The 8,586-nt window shown below is 39.7% G+C and overlaps 1 pseudogene; it reads right to left on the bottom strand.

Moving 5' to 3' along the window:
* Positions 1 to 8,134, bottom strand: part of LOC110336239 — an 18,609-nt pseudogene extending 10,475 nt beyond the window's left edge.
* Positions 8,135 to 8,586: the final 452 nt, after the last annotated feature.

The raw sequence follows: 8,586 nt of genomic DNA, 5'->3' as shown, positions 1-8,586 counted from the left end.
GCTGAGCAAGCCAGGGGAAGCAAGCCAGTAAAGAACATCCCTCCATGGCCTCTGCATCAGCTCCTGCTTTCTGACCTGCTTAAGTTCCAGTCCTGCATCCTTTGGTGATCAACCAGTATCAAGCAGTATGGACATGTAAGCTGAATAAACCCTTTTCTCCCCAACTTGCTTCTTGGTCATGATATTTGTGCAGGAATAGAAACCCTGACTAAGATATAATGTCTTCTTGGATAATTGTCCCTTGATTACAATACACTTTTCATTAGTTTTAGTTTGAAATCTGTTCTGTGAGATATTACACTAGCAATACCTGCCTGCTTCCTGGTCCCATTTAATTGGAGATCTTTTGTCCATTNTTTTACTCCAAGGTAGTGCCTGTCTTTGAAACTAAGATATGTTTCTTGTAGGCATCATAGAGTTGGGTTTTGTCTCTTGATACATTAAATCAGTCAGTCTCTTTTGATGGGAGAATTAAGGCTAATTATATTTAGTGTTACTGTTAAACAGTACAGTTGTTTGGTATGGGGTTTTGTGGGATTCCTGGTATTGGAGCAGAGGTTTCTCTGACTCCTGTCTGCTTGTGGGATCCTTTTCCTCTGATTGGGTTGCCTCTGTTCAGCCTGATAGGAAGGTTTGTGAGGAGTCTTATTGCATTATGGTATGCTAGGTTGAGTTGATATCCCTGAGCAGCCTTCTCTTCTTTGAAGGGAAACAGAGGAGGAGAGGTTGGATCTGGGTGGGGGTAGGGAAGGGAAGGTAAGAGTCAGACAGGGAGGAGTAAAAGGAGGGAAGGCTGATGTCAGGATTTAGTCTATGAGAGAAGAGTGAATTAAAACATAAAGTTATTACTGAAATATGTGCCTTAAATTGTGGGTATCACATTGTGAACTTTTGTTGTTTGTGTTCTCAGTGCTATTTTTTGTCTTAATAATTAAGCTTCATATTTCTTTCCATGATCTTTCTGTTATGCTCTTTCCTCTCTTCAGGCTAAAACATTGCTTCCTGTATTTCCTCTAGGATTGATTTGTTGGATAGAAGTTCTTTTTAGGCTGTTTATATCATGGAAAGCCATTTTTTTTTCTCCTTCTGTGATAGCAGATAGCCGTGCTGTGTGTATTAATGTGTGTATTAATGTGTGTTTAAATTGGCTGTCGTCGTCTTTTAGGACTTGGGGATGCTTTGTTTTCGGGGTCTTCTGGCTTTCACATTTTCCCTTGAGAAATCAGCTGTTTTTCTGATGGGTTTTCCTTTGTATGTGACTTGCATCCCTCCCTCCCTCCTTCCTCCCTCCCTCCCTCCCTCCCTCTTCCCCACCCCCTCAGATTTCTTTGTTGTGTATACTTAGTGTTTTAACTATACTATGCCCTGGGGGTTTTCTTTTCTGTTATTTTCCAGTTGGTGTTCTGTTTGCTTTCTTGTAATTAAGATAAGTTTCTTTATGGATTTTGTTTCTTAATCTATTTAGCAAGCCCCCCTTTTTTTTTTTTAAATAATTAAGAATTGAAGTTGTTAATGCTTAAAGTCATTACTAAAAAGTTTATGTTGACTACAGTAATTTTATTATATATTTGCTGCTTGTATTCTTAGTCATACATTGTGCTCCAATAATTAAAGCTGTTTGTCCCTATAGATTCTTGACTATGCTTAGTGTTATTTTCAGGTGCCAATACTGCTTCCAGTATTCTCTGTAGGGCCTGTCTTGTGAAAATGAATTGTTTTTCAGTAATTATTTTTTATTTCCTTTACAGTCCATTCAGAGCTTCCCCTCTCCTCCTAGTCCCTCCCATTCTCCTCAGGGAAGAGGAGACCTTCCAAGGATATCAAGCTGCCTTGGCATATCAAGTTGTAGTAGGACTGGGTGTATCTTCTCTATTGAGACTAGACAACCAAAGGCGCCAAGACAGCCCCTGTTCCTGCTGTTAGAGGTCCCATATGAGGACCAAGCTGAACATCTGTTACATGTATGTAGGGGACTAGGTCATTGGTTCCATGCATCCTCTCTGCTTTGTGGTTCAGTCTCTGTGAGACGCGATGTGTCCAGGTGAGTTGATTCTGTAGGTTTTCTTCTGACCTCTCTGTATTTTTTAATCCTTCCTCCCCATCTTCCACGAGATTGCCAGAGTTCTGCCTAATGTTTTGCTCTGTTTCACTGTTTCCATCAGGCGCCAAGTGAAACCTCTCAGGAGATAGTTATGCTTAGTTAGCCTCCTGCCTGCAAGGATAATAGAATATTATTAATAGTGTTGGGGATGGGCTTGCTCTTAAGGCATGGGACACTAGATGGACCAGTTATTGACTGGCTGTTCCCTCACGTTCTCCTCCCTCTTTATCCTGGCACCTCTTATAGGCAGGAAAAGTTGTGGGCCACAGGTTTTATGGTTGGACTGGCAGCCCCATTCCTCCATTTGAAGTTCTTGCCTGGTTATAGAAAGTGACTGTTTCATGTTTCATATCCCCTATTGCTAGGAATCTATGTCACCCCCCCCCCATAGATTCCTGGGAGTTTACATTGTCATAGATTTCTAGCCTGTCCAGAGATACACTCCCCCTCCCCCTACTGATTCAAATTCTCTCTCCCAGTACTTTTTTCCAGCAATCATCCCCATACTTGATTCCTTCTATTCCCCCTCCCCATCCCTTCTCCCACCCAGTTTCCTCCATACCCCAGATGCCTATTTTATTCCCCTTTCTCAGTGAGATTCAAGCATCCTCCCTTGGACCCTACTTGTTACTTAGCTTCGTTGGGTCTGTGGATAATAGCATGGTTATTCTGTACTTTATGACTAATATCCCCTTATGAATATATACCATGTTTGTCTTTCTGGGTCTGAGTTACCTCACTCAGGATGATCTTTTCTAGTTTCATCCATTTGCCTACAAATATCATGATGTCATTGTTTTTGAAAGTTGAGTAATATTCCATTGTGTAAATGTTCCATATTTTCTTAATTCATTCTTCAGTTGGGGGACATTTAGTTTTTTTCCAGTTTCTGGCTATTATGAATAAAGCTACTATGAACACAGTGGAGCAAGTGTCCTTGTATGGTTGGACATCTATTGGGTATATGTCCAGGATTCTTGTCTTTCTACTTTAATTATGGCAGATAGCTTTTCTGTGTACAGTAGTTGTCTTAGGCTTTTACTGCTGTGAACAGACACTATGACCAAAGGCAAGTCTTTTAAATGACAGCATTTAATTGGGGCTGGCTTACAGGTTCAGAGGTTCAGTTCATTATCATCAAGGCAGGAACACAGCAGTATCCAGGCAGGCGTGGTGCAAGAGGAGCTGAGAGTTCTACATCTTCATCTGAAGGCTGCTGGTGAAATACTCACTTCCAGGAAGCTAATGTGAGAGTCTTATAGCCCACACCCACAGTAACACACCTATTCCAACAGGGCCACATCTTCTAACAGTGCCACTCCCTAGGCTGAGAATATACAAACCATCACAGTAGGCTAATACCCATGGTCTTTTAGAACTTAAGAGTATATTGCTCCAGGCTCTTTGCTTTCAAAGATTCTGTTTTATAAAAAAAAAAAAAATCTGTTAATCTAATGGGTTTTCCTTTATATGTCTCTTGTGTGATTTCTTTTGCTGCTTTCAACAGTTTTTCTTTATCCTGCTTGTTTAGTATTTTATCTATGATATGTCATGAAAAGTATCTGGTTTTTTTTTTTTCCTGGCCTTGTCTATTTGGTATTTTGTGTGCTTCTTGAATCTTAGTTTAGGGAATGCTCTCTTCTATGACCATTTCCAGGAGCTGGTCTCAGACACTGACCTTAATTGAACTCTTCTCATTTATCTAGGCCTATAACTCAAAGATTTAATCTTTATATGCTGTCCGGAATTTTCTGTATTTTTCTTTCCTATATATATTTAAACATTCACATTTTTTTGCTTGTGTTGTCTAATTTCTCTACTTTATTCCTGAGGAGTGATTTCCTGCCACTACATTTTGCAGTCTTGAATCGACCTACAAGCAAGAAGCTTGGCAAAGTAGCAAGCCACTCTCCTTCCCCCTCCCCTTTTGTTCTTCCCAACGGTCCTCATCTAACACCCAAGATTCCCATTTGCTTTTGTGAATGTAAAAAATTATTTTGGCAAAGTGATGCTGTTGCTGGAGTTGCCCAAGGCCTGAATGACTTTTCCATATATCAGAGGCTTAATAACAGAAGAAACTGGACAGTTAAACATATTTTAAATTGTAATGGGTCTTTTGGTTCTGTTGCTGTGGTTGTTTTGGGGTTTGTTTGTTTGTTTGTTTGTTTAAATGGAGAGCATACCAACTGAGCTCTAGTTGCTGCTTTGTCAATTCATTTTATATCACAATTGAGACCAATACTTTCTCTGCCTTTGGCAATGGGAAACAGAAGTCACTGTTGTTGGTGTGGGAAAGAAAAGAGATAAAATATTTGAACAGGTAAAGCGATGAAGTAGACAGAATCTGGGCAGGAATGAAAAGCAAGTGAAGCTAAGATATGTCAGAAGCCTCAAGATGGCATGGTGGTGAGAAAAGAACAGGCAAGAAGCCCGAAGTCTTCATTTTCTGGTAGAGACTGCTCGCTTGTTCTAAAACATTGAAGGGGGCTACTCCTTTTTCTCCAGACACTCTCTCTCTCTCTCTCTCTCTCTCTCTCTCTCTCTCTCTCTCTCTCTCCTAAGGAAGGAATTAGCAGAGCAAAACTCCAGCATGAAGCTGGCTTGCATGAGAAAAATGAGCTCCAAGTCATTAAGAAGGCAGTTGCTGCTACGTGCTAATGATTTGGTTTCCCCAGCTCTTGTCTTAGACTGATGCACCTCATGATATGCACTGAATGATACAAAAATGATTACACGCTTTGGAAATGTGTCTGGGCTTGATTGTTTTATACTATGCACCTCTTGTTTAGGTTAGGAATTAACTAACAAATCTGCTCCTCCCGAAGTTTTAAGAATTAAAAGGCTTTCCTCTTTTGTCTGATACCAATTTAATATAACTTTTATGTCTTTGGTGACAGAAAAATGAAGACCTGACAATGGCCATTATCATGATTGACTCCATGCACACTAGCTTCCTAAAAGTTTCACTCATCTTCCCTAATGACTGAGATATATGTCCCTAATAGTATGAATAATTCATAGTGACTATAATGTCATTTGTCTCAGCTTGTAACACATTGACCTCAACAGATATTTACTTAATGTGCTCTTTATTCGTATACACTGACCCACAGGGAGACAATAATTTTAAATACAACAAATCTCAAAATACTTCAAAGGAGTCACTCTACCTTAAGATGCAGGAAAAACAAACAAACCAAACAAAAATTTCCCACTCACATACTGTTCAGTATTGGGACATCAGCATTTGTGTATGATCACAAATTTAAACTTTACAGATTTTTATCACAAAAGTTTTTATGGAACTGCTCACATCATAGAACAGTGTGTGTGTGTGTGTGTGTGTGTGTGTGTGTGTGTGTGTGTGTGTGACAAGATTATGTTCTGTCACATATCATAGTACTCTAACTGGTAAGCTTTGTCAACCTGACACAGCTAGAGTCAAATCAGCAAAAGAAACTCAACTGAGAAAATGCCTCCATCAAATTGTCTGCAGGAAATGCCCGTAGGGGTATTTTTTTTTTTTTTGATTGCTAACTGACAGGGGGCCCAGACCACTGCAGTATCACACCTAGGTACTTATGTGATCCTGGGTGATATGAGAAAGCTCACAGGGCAAGCCATGAGAAGCATGCCAATACTCAGCATCTCTCCATGGTTCTGCTTTAGTTCCGGCCTCTAGGTTTCTGGCTTGTACTCCTGCCTTGACTTCCTTCCATGACTGACTGTCATCTTCAAGGTGAAATAGAACCTTTTATCCCAGGTCAGTTTTGGTTGATGTTTTATCACAGCAACAGACACCTAAAGAACCCAGTGTCCTGTAAGCAGACTTCTGGTTTTGCCTACCTGGGGAGTACATCAGCTCTCACTTCTACCTGTGTGCTTCCCTTTTCGGATGTTCTATGTCTTTCTCTTAGTTTTTAATTAGCATATACCCATTATCTAAAGCATATGTTTCATAACAACATTTCCATCCAAGTGCATCATGTAAAATTTGCTCCATGTTTTTTTCGATGCTATACGGTCTAATACCCACACTTGTGACTGAATCCATATAACTCGGATCTCAGTAGCACATAGCAGTTTCAAACAGTTTGCTAACATAGCTTTGAGAACTTGGTGAGAGCACTCTACCTATGCTTTCTAGGGAGGGACCCACTTCACCAGTCATGCCTATAATTCCCAAAGCTCTACCACCTCTCACAACAGTGCTAGTTGGGACCCAAGTAATCAAACCCATGACCCTGAAGGGTCTTCTTTTATATTTAAATCAACAGAAAGATGGATTATACAAGTAGACAAGGAACCCTCTTGTTACTTGGGAGCCAAGACACCTGGAGGAATTTCTGTTGTATGCAGTTCAGTGTTCAAGCTCTTTCCAGCTAAGAATTAGCTCAAACACAGGTCATTCTGCAGGACCCTGGAAATCTGCTATATCATCCTGACAGATTGACTATTTGGTGGCAGTTCATACTGTTAGCAATTGGATTGGGTGAGGATTTAGGGGAAAGGTTTATGTACCGATCAGATCAGAATCACCTCACCTTCTAGAGAGTTCTTAAGGGTCACAGAGCATATGCCATTGTTATTGTAAAAAGTGGCTTAGTGGTAAAAAATATGTCCTATCCAGACTCCTAATTCATCTCTTTCACACATATTAGGCTGACACTGAGGAAATCACCATTTTTGAAGGTCAAAATAATGGAATGTTATTAATTTAATTTACTTGGCCCAGTATTCTTTCACACTGCTGGCTGTCATTGTCGAGGCTCTAGAGAAGGATCTCATGAACAAACAGACAAATGTAAATTGGTAATTTTTCCCGATGCCTGAATTCTCTAACAGTAGCATAATGTTACATTTTGAAAGCTCTGACCAAGACATCAGATCTATGGCTTTAAAATTTTCCGAGTAAAAGTGAAACATTTATGCATTCTAAAATATACAGTCATGGACCGCAGTAGTGCATATCCACATCTTAACACTAGAAAGGCAGAGGCATGAGGTTCCCAAATTCAAAATTAACTTGAGCTAGACAACCAGATCTGATCCCCAAAACACAAAGAAATTCAAAGCAAACCCTTTTCTAGAAGAGGACAAATGGATATCTGTTTAGCTGTGGTCACTTACTGATGGCTGAGCAAACTGATTCAGTAATTGTCACCATGTTTAATCCCTCCCACAGCCTTTTGAGATAAGGGAAAAGCAGTCACAACAAACAGATGCTTAGCATCCAGTGCTGGAGGAGGATCATTTGACTTGAGAATTTCTCAAGTTCGTCTTAGCCACTTAAAAAGAACTGGATTGTCAAACATGTACAATGCAAGGATGTTTATGAGTTAGAATAGTATAAAAGAGCTATTCTATTTATAATAGTATAAATAGAACATGTTAGAATAGTATAAAGGGGGAGGAAAGACTCAATGAACTGTGGCTTCTGTATTTTACAGAATTGTTGGCATCCTCCTAAAGTAGATTGTGATGAGTTAAGATTATATTATAATCCCTAGATCAAAGCCTAGGGACATGGCTTACTGCTTGCTGCATAAGCATGAAAACCTGAAGTCAGATGCTTAGTCTTGAACAGAACAGAATAGGCTCAGACCGATTCTGCCAGAAGTTCAAGAGTTTTAATGAAGAAGTATATATAGATTATTCTGTAGGCCTCCAATCAACTTCTGCAAAACTTAAATGTCTGCACTTGACAATTTTATCCATTCCCCCCCTGTGCTACCCATAAGAAATTGAACTTAAAAGAAACAAATAGATTGAAAGCAGACACACGGAAAGGACCTCACTTCAACCTGGAATAGCTTTGTGAAGAGCGAAGTTCAGGGAGAGCATCTACTGAAAAGGAGACCCAAGAGGATCAACAGTGCACAATGTCTAAACTGCTGTAACTTTGCAGTAATTAAGGCAGCATGCAACTGCATAAAAATAAAGGTTAAGATTGATGCAATGGCATGAAAATACCAAAGGCATATGATTACCTACACACCATGTTTACAGGCCCATACTTACGTGCACAGCCATCTTTACAAAGATACAGTGACAAGCTAGGAATGATAACTGTCTTGGCAGAATGTATCATGACCTGCAAAGAGTGGCATGAGAAAAAAAGCTGATGCTTTCCTCTCCATCTTAGAAAACAAAACCTTTAACTTGTGCTATACATCTATCAACACAGAAACTATAAAGCTTTTACAAAAAGTAAACACTCGGAAAAAAAAAATCTTTGTGACTTTGTTCCAAGTAAAGGGTTTGTAAAGACAACATCAAAGCTATGAGTCACAAGAAAAAGAAATGGTAAGTCACACTCCAAAAATATTTAAATTTTTGTACTTCAGAAGACATTATTATGGCTAGCATGGGGGTGGACAGCTGTAATCCCAGTGTTCAGGAGGCAGAGGCAGGGGGAGGTAAGAAATTGAGGCCATTCTGTGTTAAATCGTAAGAGTATGCCTCATCAAAAGGAAATATAGAAC

This window comes from Mus pahari, chromosome 19, assembly GCF_900095145.1.
Source record: "Mus pahari chromosome 19, PAHARI_EIJ_v1.1, whole genome shotgun sequence".
Classification (NCBI taxonomy): Eukaryota; Metazoa; Chordata; class Mammalia; order Rodentia; family Muridae; genus Mus; species Mus pahari.
Note: the sequence above shows the minus strand (reverse complement) of the source record. Positions and strands in the feature narration are given on the sequence as shown.